This window comes from Lagopus leucura, unplaced genomic scaffold (assembly GCF_019238085.1).
Source record: "Lagopus leucura isolate 7727_CA_CO unplaced genomic scaffold, USGS_WTPT01 Super-Scaffold_100008, whole genome shotgun sequence".
In the NCBI taxonomy this organism is placed as follows: Eukaryota; Metazoa; Chordata; class Aves; order Galliformes; family Phasianidae; genus Lagopus; species Lagopus leucura.
Window position 1 is genome coordinate 35723345 of NW_024962265.1, and position 9411 is coordinate 35732755.

A 9411-nucleotide genomic window follows, 5' to 3' on the forward strand; every position below is an offset into this window, starting at 1 on the left:
ATTTATATTTATATTTATATTTATATTTATATTTATATTTATATTTACATATAATGCATATTTAGGCTATATATTCTACTATCTGGTAACATTCTGGCTAAGATGTTATCTAATGTATACAAAGGGTATATTTTGCAACACGGTATTGGGAAACTTGGAAAACAGTGCTGCTTCATTGAAACTACTGAAAAATTGGATGATCCAGGGGAAAAAAAGAACGGTCAATAATTTTTTTGTCTACATATGCAAACACTATCCTAAAGAATCAGAAAATAATCCTGGATTCAACAGGCCATAAACTTGGGACGGACCTGATTCACAAGTTCCATTGCCTGCTGATTCACAAGTTCCATTGCCTGTGAATGTACGCATAGAATGATAGAAGAACTTGGCTAGTAAAAGAGATAGGGGAAAAAAAAAAAAAAAAAAAAGGAGCATTATCAATTTTTTCTACTCTACATAACAAGTTCTTATGCATCTAAACTAGGATAAAACTCTGTATCCTTGTATGCGAGGGATTCACTAAGGTCAGAAAAGAATTAAACAGTGACAGTAAAAATAAACATAGCTACAATGTGTTTTTAAACAAGTACAGATTTATTTAATTAGTTAAATAGATTAATATCCATGTTTTAAGACAATTTCTCATTATTAACACTTAAGATGAAACTTAGCCTACAAACAAGCACAGCAATTCCACTTGTTTTAATATTCAGGAGTGTAGCTTTAGTGTACTGACATGCTTTGCTTCCATTTATTCATGAAGTATGGTGTGACAGGAGTAAATGCCTTGTGTAGCATGATGACTAAGAGAAATTAGAGAAGTATTTGGGTCACAACTTGTTGAAAAGGTGAAGTCCTTATGAGAGCTGCCAGATCCATCCAAAATGGTGATATCATTGACTTCAAACAAATAGTATAATTATGATGGGATGGTAGGACTAGGGGAAATAGTTTTAAATTGAGGGAGGGAAGATTCAGGTTGGATGTCAAGGGGAAGCTCTTTACAGAGAGAGAGGTAAGGTGCTGGAACAGGCTGTCTAGAGAGGTTGTGGATGCCCCGTCCCTGGAGGTGTTCAAAGCCAGGTTGAATAGGTCCCTGGGCAGCCTGATCTAGTTTTAAAAGGGGAGGTTGGTGGCCCTGCATGGATGTTGGAGATTCATGATCCTTGAGGTCCCTTCCAATCCTAGCCATTTTGTGATTCTGTGATTCTGTGATGCTTCAGTAAGGCTAATTGGTTCTTCAGAAAAGTGTCTAGGCTAATTAACTTTGGCAGACTGCTGTGTGAATGTGACTACACTGCTCTGGGATAGTAGTTAGTGTTTCTGTACTAAGTAGATGTGAGATCTGTTTAATATTCATAAATCATCATTAGCCTTCCTACTACCTGGTTGCCAAAAATTTGTCTTTTCAGAGAATCTACTTCATTGCTGTAAGGTATATGAGATCCAGAAGTTGCTATTTCATATGACAGGCTGGCCTGCTCTACACCAAGATCTGTCAAAGTGGTCTGTATTTTCAAACTAGGCCAACTGTAGTACAACTGTAAAATATTTATGAAAGACAACGAGGAAATTTTACGTACCATGTATTTACAAAATTTCTAAAGTATTCTGAATCATAGAATCGTTTGAGTTGTAAGGACCATTTAAAGGTCATCAAGTCTGACTCCCCTGCAACTAACAGAGACTTCTACAGTGGGTTGCTTAAAGCTCCACCAAGCCTGACCTTGAATATTTCTAAGGACAGGGTAACCACCCATCTCTAGATGCCATACTCCAGGTGAGATATCACCATTACAAGGTAGGCAGACAGGATCACCTCTCTCGATCTGGCCATGCTTCTTTTGATGTAGCCCAGGATATTATTGGCTTTCTGGGCTGCAAGGGCACACTTCTGGCTCATGTCCAGCTTCCCATCCATCTATTTGTCCGAGTCCTTTTTGGTAGGGCTGTTCTCTGTCATTTCATCTGCCACATTGTAGAGATAATGGGGGTTGCTGAGGACCAGATGCAAGACCTTACACTTGGCTTTTTTGAACCTCATTAGGTTTTCCTGGTCCCACCTCTTGAGTCTGTCTAGGTCTCTCTTAATGGCATCCCATCTCTCTTGTGTGTTGACCACACCACACAGCTTGGTGTCATCCATAAACTTAGAAGACATAGATTATAGATGACATCAGTCACTCTTCTCTTGCCCACAGATGCAGTTATGGCACTAGGTTGATTAGGAAGGAGGACTCGCCCTTGGTGAAGTCATGCTCATTGTCTCATTAATATTCCTTGGCATTCTTCTAGGGAACCAAATAAGTTAAAAAAAAAAAAAAAAAAGTTAAAAAGTCCTTCTCTTGGTTTCAGGCATTCATATTTAGAAAACGAACTTCTTTCAGTTTGTTCCTTCATTCTTAAGGTATACTGCTGTAGTGATGGGACAGTAGCAGAAGTAATTCTTCAAAACAACCATTACACTGTATAACATAGCAGGCAAAGTTAAATTTAAAATGTGAATACTCCTTTTTCTTCCTCCAGTGATTCTGTGATGTAGCTAATGGGTAGTTTTGTCACTGCCAGACAAGTAGTTTCACCTCTAGGATATCTCTCTCTCTGTGCTCAGATGGTATTTGATCAGGCACTTACATCAGTGACTAAATAAAATTGAATCAGGTGCATTATTCACTGAAGTGCAGATTGTTGGCAACATGATATTAAGAAAAGCTAAAGAGGAATCATAAATGGTAAACCAATCTTACAGCTACATTGAATATACTTTCTAAGAAAACATCAAAGTGGTGGCTAAGAGCTGGAAGAGACCTATATGGGTATGCAAGTGAGCTTTCTGTCAGTGCAAACTGTTCTCCATATTGCAAAATTTATAGAAGAAAAAGTTGCAAGAGGAGGTATTAATTGGCCATCTGAACAAACCCAAGTCATCAAGAAAATAGGGATCAAGTCTAAACTAGTCAGCTTAGTTCATAGTAAGTTGAGGCATTTCTAGAATGTTAAACATCATGTACCTGTTGGAAGCTGCCAGGCTGCCAGAAATTAAAGATAGAACCAAAACAATTATTAGCATGAGGGTGCTAAAGCCTAATGATTCCACCAAAACAGCTAAAGTGCATGCAGTACATTTATGTGGCTTTGGTAGGACTACAATTACAGCTGAATCATGATCTTGTTGTTCATCTGACAGAGTATATGCAAATATAGAATGAGAGTAAAGCATCCCCTATACAATATAGGAAGTATGGTGAGTGTTTTAGCTTATCAAATAAGAAGGCAAATTCAAGGTGTATGTCACTGTATATGAGGAAGAAAATTGAAAGTCATGAGATACAGGTTTTCTAGTCTCACTGAATAAGTCTTTTCAAGATTGTATCACTGACGGTTGAAATTAAAAAGAAAAATAAAAGCAACAACTATAACATGCATTTTTTATTTTTATATATCTCTCTTATGTAAACACAATCATTTTTTTAGGACAGACAATAACAATTACCACTGTCTGAAGTATTGAAACAAGAATAATCAATGTAAAGACATTCCTTAGCCAATTCTGGGAGAAGTCCTGTGATCTTAGACTACATGAAAGACAAAGCTATGCCTTCCAATCTTGGAGTCTGTGAGGTGAGTTTCCTATATTTATAGTTTTTTATTGGACTTTCAGAGCTTCAGGTAGTTACTTGTACATGGCAAGATGTATTTTTTTCCTGATAGTATACAGCCAGATATATAATTTCTACTTCATTTCTTATCACTGCCTTTCAGGTGAGTGGTCACAGAGCTAGGAAATCTCTAACTTTTAGACTTGTACAGTAAGAGATAACATAACATTTAACATTTTCTGGGTCAAATATTCAGATGGAGATGCAGATTTTGATCCAGAAAAAGAAAATTCCTGGGTTAAACTACAGGGACTATGCTTATGTTTCTACTTTGTCCTGCAGCCAGGAATTCATTCATTAGGGTAATCTATCCTCCACTATCCTCCACTGTGGCAGAGCTCCCAATTATACAGACTTCCAAGTTGCTTCTGAAGTATAATGCCTATGAACGTTACACATGAACATATGCATATGTACATGCACCATAGCTGTTATCTGAGATATATCAGAATTACTGGTTTTGGAGTTGCCAGAGAAAGCAGATTTATTACTATACTTTAGATTTCTATTCAAGCAAAAACGTAGAGTGAGAAAACATGGCTGAGACCACATCCAAAAAGGATTGCTCAGTCTATCAACAGTATGTGACAGCTTCACTCTTGAGAAGAGCTAATGTAACTGATAAAGCTCAAGCTAGATCACCTGATGGTTTTTCCTACCCTTAAACTGGCTAACAATTCAAGGTAAAAATCATTAGTAAAAATCACTGGTCAAAATCATTTTAGGTTGGATATCAGGAAAAACTTCTTTTCATAAAGGATTGTTAAGGACTAGAATAGGCTCTCCAAGGAGGTGGTTGAGTTACCACCTCTGAATGTGTTTAAGAACGATTTGGATGTGCTGCTCAGGGACATGAGTTGTTAGGGTAGTATGGTTAGGTTGTGGTTGGACTTGATGATCTTTAAGGTCTTTTCCAACCAGAGCAATTCTATGATTCTATGATTCTATAATTGATCTTACATCTTCTTGATGTATCTTATGGAATGGAACTTCAGTTGTTCTTCAGTGTTGCAAATTTATGCAGTAGGACTGTATGTAAAATGATCGGCATAGAATAAGTTATGCTGTGATCCTTTAACATTTTTAACCACTGTCATAAATTTTTAGATGAAACATAATAATGGGGAGGGCATACGATAACAGCTACTAGGCTTGTTTCTTTGATGCATTGGGAATTCAGAGCAAGAAGTTCAAAACAAAAGCTAGAGTCATTTATAAAGAGATTCATATTTTTCAAATCAATATGTAACTCCATTTTAAATGCCTTGCTCTAAATAGAATGCATTGTCCAATATATTGCTTCAATATATACCACTGTTGAAATGAATATGCAGGTTTGGGAATTAGTTCTCTTTTCTCTAACAACTTGATCTTTGATTAATATGTTGAATATTTTTATTGATTCCAAATTTCACAATAGAATGAGGAATAAAAAGGCTGCCTCTATTCAAAAACATGGAAGAAATGACCAAGTATTGTCCCTTTTTCAGAAATAAATGTTTGTGTTATCGATAAAAATGCAGTAATGTGATATTTTAGAGGTGGAAGATGACAAATAAAGAGAAATAATTAAAAGTCTTATCAGAATGATGACATATTATTTACTATCATCACTCCAAATAGAGAGCTCAGTCCAATCACTGCAAAACCACTAGCTATTTAAAAAAGAGTGCAGGAAAGAGTCCAAACAAAAATAAAATGATCTAATTTACTCTGTAGCCTAAACATTTATATTGAAAAGCTTTTAACTATTTTCTCCTAACTTCCAAGTACACTAACAAATATGCTTGAGCATAATTTTCAGGAGTAGCACTTTCCATTGGGTTTGCTTTTATCCAGTCTCTGTAAAGTTGGTGAGACAATATAGAGCATTTCAATGAGACTGACTGCATTTACAGACAGAAGAAAAGGACAGTAATTAGTGAGATAGCTGCATTTAAAAACAGGAGACAAATAAATTGAATTCTGCCTTTTGGTAGTGTCAATAATCTGCCAGTAACAATGACCATTCCCATAGAATTAAGTAGGAAATAGTCAAAATATGAACAAAAACATTGTATACGATGTGATTAAAATGTGTTGTGTGGGTGGTATGCAGAATGAACACTTATGCCTCATAAGTTCATGAGTAATAGGACATCTTAAAGCACTGAGAAAAAAAAAAAAAGTCTAGCCCACATGATAAGCACAACTTTGTAAAAGCCTTTACAGATTTTTTAGATGTGAATAGCCAGTAAGCACTTTTAAGTGTACAGGAAGAATATGAGCTTTTTGTAGAAGTGCATGAGCAGAGATAATATGTAAGTTTTGCATTCAGAAGAAAATGTGTACTGTTATTATTACTGCTTTCAGAAAGGGACTGGTGCAGGAGCCTGGAAGGGCAATCTATGCATCCAAATCCAACTATGTTGTTTTAACCAGATCAAAGAGAGCTCTGTACCCAAACTAGAATAATTCATCTACGTCTGACAAATAAATGCAGAGTGATTGACTGTTTCAGTCTAGTGCAGCGTTGGTTGCCCATGACAGTCAGGCTTTGTAGATTCTTTTTAAAAATGATTCCGCTGGAAATAGTCAGATGACAAGAAAACAAACAAAAATTATAAACAAAAACCTGAACACATAGATATTTTTTTCTGTTTTATTTCAGTGGGAAATCTGAAGAAGAATTAAGTACTTTACCATCCTGCCTTGTAAACTCACAATGTAAAATGTTAAAGATTGTATCTATATTCCAGTAGGATTGACTCTGTTTTCTTCATCCTCTCTCTTTCCACAATGTGATGTTACTTCTTTCTTTCATTCACTTGGGCCTTTATTTACAATGAAAAATAAAATAAACCATCATGGAGAAATAAGTAAATGACCAAGATACAAAAATCAGCTGGCTACTGTGGTGAGCTATAATACCAACTTCTTACTGAATCTTCGTTTCCTTTATTTCACTTCCAAAGGTGCTAAGAAGTGGAGTATTACCAGTTAGTGGAAAGAAGAAATTAAGCTGAAAACACATTGGCGCAAAACATAAAATAGAAGGGCTCAACTCTGTTTAATGCTTTATCCTAAGGCCGGTGAGACTCAGAAGCTCTTGGTTTAAGTCTTCTCTTGATTTGGTAAATAGTATAGAATAAAATTTACAAAAAAGAGATTTGGATTTTACATACCCTCTTGTACTCAAAGTCTTTTTAACTAATGTCAAAACACACATCAAAGAAGTCTATATTTTCACACTGGCAAGTATTTTAGAGAAAATCAAAACAGCTTAAATTAAACTTCTATTGCCTTTATTCATAATCTAAAAAAATTCCGAACAAATGAAGAATCGAATAAATAAAGAGATTAAAAAATTTATTAAAATCTACAATTCTGGTTACATGGAATTAGGGGAGGCAATGTGTTTTTTAAGGTTCCATTTTGCTTTATTCCAAAGCATAAAATAATATGTACTAGCAGAAGACCTTTTCTTTTCTCCAGCAAAATGAACCTCAAAACTTTATGAAATATTTCAGTGATGCTACAATTGCAACTGCAAAGTGAAAGTATGCATTCTGATCGTGGTATTGCTGTTGCTGATCCTAACATTCTTACCACCTGTAATTATTTCAGGTAGAGTCATATAAATCATAAGTTGATTCCCGTTCTTTAATGATTGTTGGAGGAAAAGTGACATTATGCAACATTTTCTAATAGAATCTCAGGGTTTCTTAAATACCCAGAGATCTCTGCAGAGGAGTTAAAGATGTAATTTTGGCTTTGATTCTATTATATATGTATTTCTATAAATATCTGTTTTCTTAAGAACATAATGGTCTCTTTTGTTCTGGTCAGCAATTCCTTAGAGATTCTAATTAAATCTAGTCCATTACATCCCATTAGTTGGTGTTAAAATGCAATTTGGTTTTCCATCCCTGGTCCATGCCAACACGCTTACCCAATTATTTCTACACTGCTTTGAGAATGAGATTTTTCAAAAGTGTCAGCACTGGCAAAATGCTGTTTTCAGTGAGTTGGTGGCTGTTCTACTGACTTCAAATCTGCAGAAAAAAAAATAGAAAATGTTCAAGCATCTTTCAAAGACCAGAAAGTGTCTAAATTATGTGATTGCACTGTAGTACATTACAGCAATACCACTAAGCTAATTAGTTAGTGCTTTCAGTGACTTGCTATGTCAATATAATTCAGTTGTTTAAGAGCCTTTTCCCCATTCTGGTTTTAGACAATAAAGGAGACATTTTTATTATAACTAACAGTGACAATTAGATTTCAGAGATTATTTTATGAAAGTCATTTCTTTTTTTTTCTACTGCAAATGTTACTTTTGAGTCACAGCAAAATGAATGTTGAAACTTATAAGCCTATCTTATCAGGAAGGAAAGGAAAATAGAGGCAGAGAACACCTGAAATCATTCTGTATTTAATAATTCACTAAACAACTTTTTGAAAGGAAAGCAAACAGCCAAGATTGGAGAGATCTGGCTAAACCAGAAATCTGGGTTTCAGACTCTGGTCTCAGCATCTGGGGTACTGAATGGGGAGTTCTTTTGAATGTCCTAAGGTGCTTTCATAGTTTTCATTTCTGTTTATACCATTATACCTTTTGTTTATACCTTATATACCATTGTGAAATCCTTCTTCTCCCATACTTTCTATTTCCAAAATTTTCAGTGTTTGTTTAATGAGGGAACTGAAGGACTTCAAAGCTTTCTTTTTTTTTTTTTTTTTTTTTTTTTTTTTTTTTTTTTTATAAAGTTTTAAATTTTTTTTTTTTTTTTTTTTTTTTTTTTTTTTCTGTACTATGCTTATCATTATCATTGTTCTTATTTTGAAAACAGAAATATTTCTGACAGCCAGTGTTAGAGCCAGGAGGTAGCTCTAGGTCTCACGCAACTAGGATCCAGAATTTTAATTAATTCAACTCTCGTAGTTTTATAACACCTCTTAGAAAAGTCTCACAAGTGAAAGCAAGACCATTATTCTCTTCTGGAAAGAAAGGCACATTAAGAGACCTCAGTCAGCCCCTTGTTGCTCTCCAGCCAGATGCTTCCAGGGGATTTACAGAATCACAGAATCACAGAACTATAGGGATTAGAAAGGACCTCTGGAGATCACCTAGTCCAATCCCTTCTAAAGAAATTCCCTACAGTAACTTGCAAAGGAGAGTGTCCAGGTGGGTCTTGAATGTCTCCAGTGAAGGAGATTCTGCAACCATATAATGAATACTGACTAATTATTGTCAGTCTATGTCAGAGTGGCAGAGAACAAGGCTTCTAAAAGACTAAGAATTACAAATCACGTATATTTAAGCATGAGAGGAGAGACTTGTTTTCTCAGAGCTTTAGCTCCACGGGTGATAATCTCATTCAGTACAACAGATATATCCAAGAAGAAAAGGACTTGGAGATTTCACCATACCCTGTATGCTAGTACATGAATGTAGAACTGAAATGACAACTTCTGCCAATGAGGTAACATGGCAAAGAACGAGCCACTATTATATGAATGTAAAATTAAAAGACAAGTTCTACTGATGAGATAACATGACAAAGAATGAGCTGACACAGCAGCTGTGGCACTACTGTGCCCTGGAAGGACATCCCATAGCAGTGAGGGCTGCTGCCAGAGAAGCTGAACACTAACCTGAGATGGACCTTAGTGCCCATTTGATTCTATGTCACATAGAAAGCTGGAAGAACAATCTTGTTAAGAAAGAAAGAAAGAAAGAAAGAAAGAAAGAAAGAAAGAAAGAAAG